The sequence below is a fragment of the Oncorhynchus mykiss genome, chromosome 6 (assembly GCF_013265735.2).
Source record: "Oncorhynchus mykiss isolate Arlee chromosome 6, USDA_OmykA_1.1, whole genome shotgun sequence".
Classification (NCBI taxonomy): Eukaryota; Metazoa; Chordata; class Actinopteri; order Salmoniformes; family Salmonidae; genus Oncorhynchus; species Oncorhynchus mykiss.
The window spans coordinates 96,253,825-96,261,562 of NC_048570.1; positions in this window are offsets into that span (position 1 = coordinate 96,253,825).

The window sequence follows — 7,738 nt, forward strand, 5'->3', positions numbered from 1 at the left end:
TATGTGACCAATAACTTCTGCTTACCATGTGTATGTGACCAATAACTTCTGCTAACCATGTGTATGTGACCAATAACGTCTGCTTACCATGTGTATGTGACCAATAACTTCTGCTAACCATGTGTATGTGACCAATAACGTCTGCTTACCATGTGTATGTGACCAATAACGTCTGCTTACCATGTGTATGTGACCAATAACATCTGCTTACCATGTGTATGTGACCAATAACATTTTATTTTATTTTATTTGGCATGAATAACTCTTAAAGGGAAAATTCACTCAAAAACGATATTTTCGTATTTCTTTTCATTAGTCCGCTGTTGATGCAGTCCCAAAATGTTTCATTTGTCAGCAGTCATGTTTTCAAGATATTGGACGAGCAAGAAGCAACATATCACCTGGTCAGTACCTGGCAGACCCCATACTGGCTTATGTAGAGGAAGTGAATTAACATTATCATGACGATGTGGGCGGTGACTATTGACACGTTCATATGCCAGTCGGAAGTTGGACATTTCAGAGTTTCTAGGTCCGATTTGCACGTGAACGCGGCAACTTGGCTCAAGGTTAGGGTCTGTCAGGGACTGAGGGATAGGGATAGAGTCTGTCAGGGACTGAGGGATAGGGATAGGGTCTGTCAGGGACTGAGGCTTAGGGATAGGGTCTGTCAGGGACTGAGAGATAAGGTCTGTCAGGGACTGAGGAATAGTGATAGGGTCTGTCAGGGACTGAGGGACAGGGATAGAGTCTGTCAGGGACTGAGGCTTAGTGATAGGGTCTGTCAGGGACTGAGGGATAGGGATAGGGTCTGTCGGGGACTGAGGGATAGGGTCTGTCAGGGACTGAGGGATAGAGATAGGGTCTGTCAGGGACTGAGGGATAGGGTCTGTCAGGGACTGAGGGATAGGGTCTGTCAGGGACTGAGGGATAGGGTCTATCAGGGACTGAGGGATAGGGATTGGGTCTGTCAGAGACTGAGGGATAGGGTAGGGTCTGTCAGGGACTGAGGGATAGGGATCGGGTCTGTCAGGGACTGAGGGATAGGGTCTGTCAGGGACTGAGGGATAGGGTCTGTCAGGGACTGAGGGATAGGGTCTGTCAGGGCCTGAGGGATAGGGATAGGGTCTATCAGGGACTGAGGGATAGGGATAGGGTCTGTCAGGGACTGAGGGATAGGGATAGGGTCTATCAGGGACTGAGGGATAGGGATAGGGTCTGTCAGGGACTGAGGGATAGGGTCTGCCAGGGACTCAGGGATAGGGATAGGGTCTATCAGGGACTGAGGCTTAGGGTCTGTCAGGGACTGAGGGATAGGGATAGAGTCTGTCAGGGACTGAGGGACAGGGATAGGGTCTGTCAGGGACTGATGTTTAGGGATAGGGTCTGTCAGGGACTGAGGCTTAGGGATAGGGTCTGTCAGGGACTGAGGCTTAGGGATAGGGTCTGTCAGGGACTGAGGCTTAGGGATAGGGTCTGTCAGGGACTGAGGGATAGGGTCTGTCAGGGACTGAGGGATAGGGTCTGTCAGGGCCTGAGGGATAGGGATAGGGTCTATCAGGGACTGATGGATAGGGATCGGGTCTGTCAGAGACTGAGGGATAGGGTCTGTCAGGGACTGAGGTATAGGGATAGGGTCTATCAGGGACTGAGGGATAGGGTCTGTCAGGGACTGAGGGATAGGGTCTGTCAGGGACTGAGGGATAGGGTCTGTCAGGGACTGAGGGATAGGGATAGGGTCTATCAGGGACTGAGGGAAAGGGTCTGTCAGGGACTGAGGGATAGGGATAGGGTCTGTCAGGGACTGAGAGATAAGGTCTGTCAGGGACTGAGGAATAGTGATAGGGTCTGTCAGGGACTGAGGGACAGGGATAGAGTCTGTCAGGGACTGAGGCTTACTGATAGGGTCTGTCAGGGACTGAGGGATAGGGATAGGGTCTGTCGGGGACTGAGGGATAGGGTCTGTCAGGGACTGAGGGATAGAGATAGGGTCTGTCAGGGACTGAGGGATAGGGATAGGGTCTGTCGGGGACTGAGGGATAGGGTCTGTCAGGGACTGAGGGATAGGGATAGAGTCTGTCAGGGACTGAGGGATAGGGATAGGGTCTGTCAGGGACTGAGGCTTAGGGATAGGGTCTGTCAGGGACTGAGAGATAAGGTCTGTCAGGGACTGAGGAATAGTGATAGGGTCTGTCAGGGACTGAGGGATAGGGATAGAGTCTGTCAGGGACTGAGGGACAGGGATAGGGTCTGTCAGGGACTGATGTTTAGGGATAGGGTCTGTCAGGGACTGAGGCTTAGGGATAGGGTCTGTCAGGGACTGAGGCTTAGGGATAGGGTCTGTCAGGGACTGAGGCTTAGGGATAGGGTCTGTCAGGGACTGAGGGATAGGGTCTGTCAGGGACTGAGGGATAGGGTCTGTCAGGGCCTGAGGGATAGGGATAGGGTCTATCAGGGACTGATGGATAGGGATCGGGTCTGTCAGAGACTGAGGGATAGGGTCTGTCAGGGACTGAGGTATAGGGATAGGGTCTATCAGGGACTGAGGGATAGGGTCTGTCAGGGACTGAGGGATAGGGTCTGTCAGGGACTGAGGGATAGGGTCTGTCAGGGACTGAGGGATAGGGATAGGGTCTATCAGGGACTGAGGGATAGGGTCTGTCAGGGACTGAGGGATAGGGATAGGGTCTGTCAGGGACTGAGGCTTAGTGATAGGGTCTGTCAGGGACTGAGGGATAGGGATAGGGTCTGTCGGGGACTGAGGGATAGGGTCTGTCAGGGACTGAGGGATAGAGATAGGGTCTGTCAGGGACTGAGGGATAGGGATAGGGTCTGTCGGGGACTGAGGGATAGGGTCTGTCAGGGACTGAGGGATAGGGATAGAGTCTGTCAGGGACTGAGGGATAGGGATAGGGTCTGTCAGGGACTGAGGCTTAGGGATAGGGTCTGTCAGGGACTGAGAGATAAGGTCTGTCAGGGACTGAGGAATAGTGATAGGGTCTGTCAGGGACTGAGGGACAGGGATAGAGTCTGTCAGGGACTGAGGCTTAGTGATAGGGTCTGTCAGGGACTGAGGGATAGGGATAGGGTCTGTCGGGGACTGAGGGATAGGGTCTGTCAGGGACTGAGGGATAGAGATAGGGTCTGTCAGGGACTGAGGGATAGGGATAGGGTCTGTCAGGGACTGAGGCTTAGGGATAGGGTCTGTCAGGGACTGAGAGATAAGGTCTGTCAGGGACTGAGGAATAGTGATAGGGTCTGTCAGGGACTGAGGGATAGGGATAGAGTCTGTCAGGGACTGAGGGACAGGGATAGGGTCTGTCAGGGACTGATGTTTAGGGATAGGGTCTGTCAGGGACTGAGGCTTAGGGATAGGGTCTGTCAGGGACTGAGGCTTAGGGATAGGGTCTGTCAGGGACTGAGGCTTAGGGATAGGGTCTGTCAGGGACTGAGGGATAGGGTCTGTCAGGGACTGAGGGATAGGGTCTGTCAGGGCCTGAGGGATAGGGATAGGGTCTATCAGGGACTGATGGATAGGGATCGGGTCTGTCAGAGACTGAGGGATAGGGTCTGTCAGGGACTGAGGGATAGGGTCTGTCAGGGACTGAGGGATAAGGTCTGTCAGGGACTGAGGGATAGGGTCTGTCAGGGACTGAGGGATAGGGATAGGGTCTATCAGGGACTGAGGGATAGGGTCTGTCAGGGACTGAGGGATAGGGATAGGGTCTGTCAGGGACTGAGAGATAAGGTCTGTCAGGGACTGAGGAATAGTGATAGGGTCTGTCAGGGACTGAGGGACAGGGATAGAGTCTGTCAGGGACTGAGGCTTAGTGATAGGGTCTGTCAGGGACTGAGGGATAGGGATAGGGTCTGTCGGGGACTGAGGGATAGGGTCTGTCAGGGACTGAGGGATAGAGATAGGGTCTGTCAGGGACTGAGGGATAGGGATAGGGTCTGTCGGGGACTGAGGGATAGGGTCTGTCAGGGACTGAGGGATAGGGATAGAGTCTGTCAGGGACTGAGGGATAGGGATAGGGTCTGTCAGGGACTGAGGCTTAGGGATAGGGTCTGTCAGGGACTGAGAGATAAGGTCTGTCAGGGACTGAGGAATAGTGATAGGGTCTGTCAGGGACTGAGGGACAGGGATAGAGTCTGTCAGGGACTGAGGCTTAGTGATAGGGTCTGTCAGGGACTGAGGGATAGGGATAGGGTCTGTCGGGGACTGAGGGATAGGGTCTGTCAGGGACTGAGGGATAGAGATAGGGTCTGTCAGGGACTGAGGGATAGGGTCTGTCAGGGACTGAGGGATAGGGTCTGTCAGGGACTGAGGGATAGGGTCTATCAGGGACTGAGGGATAGGGATTGGGTCTGTCAGAGACTGAGGGATAGGGTAGGGTCTGTCAGGGACTGAGGGATAGGGATCGGGTCTGTCAGGGACTGAGGGATAGGGTCTGTCAGGGACTGAGGGATAGGGTCTGTCAGGGACTGAGGGATAGGGTATGTCAGGGCCTGAGGGATAGGGATAGGGTCTATCAGGGACTGAGGGATAGGGATAGGGTCTATCAGGGACTGAGGGATAGGGTCTGTCAGGGACTGAGGGATAGGGATAGGGTCTGTCAGGGACTGAGAGATAAGGTCTGTCAGGGACTGAGGAATAGTGATAGGGTCTGTCAGGGACTGAGGGACAGGGATAGAGTCTGTCAGGGACTGAGGCTTAGTGATAGGGTCTGTCAGGGACTGAGGGATAGGGATAGGGTCTGTCGGGGACTGAGGGATAGGGTCTGTCAGGGACTGAGGGATAGAGATAGGGTCTGTCAGGGACTGAGGGATAGGGATAGGGTCTGTCGGGGACTGAGGGATAGGGTCTGTCAGGGACTGAGGCTAAGGGATAGGGTCTGTCAGCGACTGAGGGATAGGGTCTGTCAGGGACTGAGGGATAGGGTCTGTCAGGGACTGAGGGATAGGGTCTGTCAGGGACTGAGGCTTAGGGATAGGGTCTGTCAGGGACTGAGGGATAGGGTCTGTCAGGGACTGAGGGATAGGGTCTGTCAGGGCCTGAGGGATAGGGATAGGGTCTATCAGGGACTGATGGATAGGGATCGGGTCTGTCAGAGACTGAGGGATAGGGTCTGTCAGGGACTGAGGGATAGGGTCTGTCAGGGACTGAGGGATAGGGTCTGTCAGGGACTGAGGGATAGGGTCTGTCAGGGACTGAGGGATAGGGATAGGGTCTATCAGGGACTGAGGGATAGGGTCTGTCAGGGACTGAGGGATAGGGATAGGGTCTGTCAGGGACTGAGAGATAAGGTCTGTCAGGGACTGAGGAATAGTGATAGGGTCTGTCAGGGACTGAGGGACAGGGATAGAGTCTGTCAGGGACTGAGGCTTAGTGATAGGGTCTGTCAGGGACTGAGGGATAGGGATAGGGTCTGTCGGGGACTGAGGGATAGGGTCTGTCAGGGACTGAGGGATAGAGATAGGGTCTGTCAGGGACTGAGGGATAGGGATAGGGTCTGTCGGGGACTGAGGGATAGGGTCTGTCAGGGACTGAGGGATAGGGATAGAGTCTGTCAGGGACTGAGGGATAGGGATAGGGTCTGTCAGGGACTGAGGCTTAGGGATAGGGTCTGTCAGGGACTGAGAGATAAGGTCTGTCAGGGACTGAGGAATAGTGATAGGGTCTGTCAGGGACTGAGGGACAGGGATAGAGTCTGTCAGGGACTGAGGCTTAGTGATAGGGTCTGTCAGGGACTGAGGGATAGGGATAGGGTCTGTCGGGGACTGAGGGATAGGGTCTGTCAGGGACTGAGGGATAGAGATAGGGTCTGTCAGGGACTGAGGGATAGGGTCTGTCAGGGACTGAGGGATAGGGTCTGTCAGGGACTGAGGGATAGGGTCTATCAGGGACTGAGGGATAGGGATTGGGTCTGTCAGAGACTGAGGGATAGGGTAGGGTCTGTCAGGGACTGAGGGATAGGGATCGGGTCTGTCAGGGACTGAGGGATAGGGTCTGTCAGGGACTGAGGGATAGGGTCTGTCAGGGACTGAGGGATAGGGTATGTCAGGGCCTGAGGGATAGGGATAGGGTCTATCAGGGACTGAGGGATAGGGATAGGGTCTGTCAGGGACTGAGGGATAGGGATAGGGTCTATCAGGGACTGAGGGATAGGGATAGGGTCTGTCAGGGACTGAGGGATAGGGTCTGCCAGGGACTCAGGGATAGGGATAGGGTCTATCAGGGACTGAGGCTTAGGGTCTGTCAGGGACTGAGGGATAGGGATAGAGTCTGTCAGGGACTGAGGGACAGGGATAGGGTCAGTCAGGGACTGATGTTTAGGGATAGGGTCTGTCAGGGACTGAGGCTTAGGGATAGGGTCTGTCAGGGACTGAGGCTTAGGGATAGGGTCTGTCAGGGACTGAGGGATAGGGTCTGTCAGGGACTGAGGGATAGGGTCTGTCAGGGCCTGAGGGATAGGGATAGGGTCTATCAGGGACTGATGGATAGGGATCGGGTCTGTCAGAGACTGAGGGATAGGGTCTGTCAGGGACTGAGGTATAGGGATAGGGTCTATCAGGGACTGAGGGATAGGGTCTGTCAGGGACTGAGGGATAGGGTCTGTCAGGGACTGAGGGATAGGGTCTGTCAGGGACTGAGGGATAGGGATAGGGTCTATCAGGGACTGAGGGATAGGGTCTGTCAGGGACTGAGGGATAGGGATAGGGTCTGTCAGGGACTGAGAGATAAGGTCTGTCAGGGACTGAGGAATAGTGATAGGGTCTGTCAGGGACTGAGGGACAGGGATAGAGTCTGTCAGGGACTGAGGCTTAGTGATAGGGTCTGTCAGGGACTGAGGGATAGGGATAGGGTCTGTCGGGGACTGAGGGATAGGGTCTGTCAGGGACTGAGGGATAGAGATAGGGTCTGTCAGGGACTGAGGGATAGGGATAGGGTCTGTCGGGGACTGAGGGATAGGGTCTGTCAGGGACTGAGGCTAAGGGATAGGGTCTGTCAGCGACTGAGGGATAGGGTCTGTCAGGGACTGAGGGATAGGGTCTGTCAGGGACTGAGGGATAGGGTCTGTCAGGGACTGAGGGATAGGGTATATCAGGGACTGAGGGATAGGGATCGGGTCTGTCAGAGACTGAGGGATAGGGATCGGGTCTGTCAGGGACTGAGGGATAGGGTCTTCCAGGGACTGAGGGATAGGGTCTGTCAGGGACTGAGGCTTAGGGATAGGGTCTGTAAGGGACTGAGGGATAGGGATAGGGTCTATCAGGGACTGAGGGATAGGGATAGGGTCTGTCAGGGACTGAGGGATAGGGTCTGTCAGGGACTGAGGGATAGGGTCTGTCAGGGACTGAGGGATAGGGTCTGTCAGGGACTGAGGGATAGGGATAGGGTCTGCCAGGGACTCAGGGATAGGGATAGGGTATATCAGGGACTGAGGGATAGGGTCTGTCAGGGACTGAGGGATAGGGATAGGGTCTGTCAGGGACTGAGGGACAGGGATAGGGTCTGTCAGGGACTGATGTTTAGGGATAGGGTCTGTCAGGGACTGAGGCTTAGGGATAGGGTCTGTCAGGGACTGAGGCTTAGGGATAGGGTCTGTCAGGGACTGAGGCTAGGGATAGGGTCTGTCAGGGACTGATGTTTAGGGATAGGGTCTGTCAGGGACTGAGGCTTAGGGATAGGGTCTGTCAGGGACTGAGGGATAGGGTCTGTCAGGGACTGAGGGAC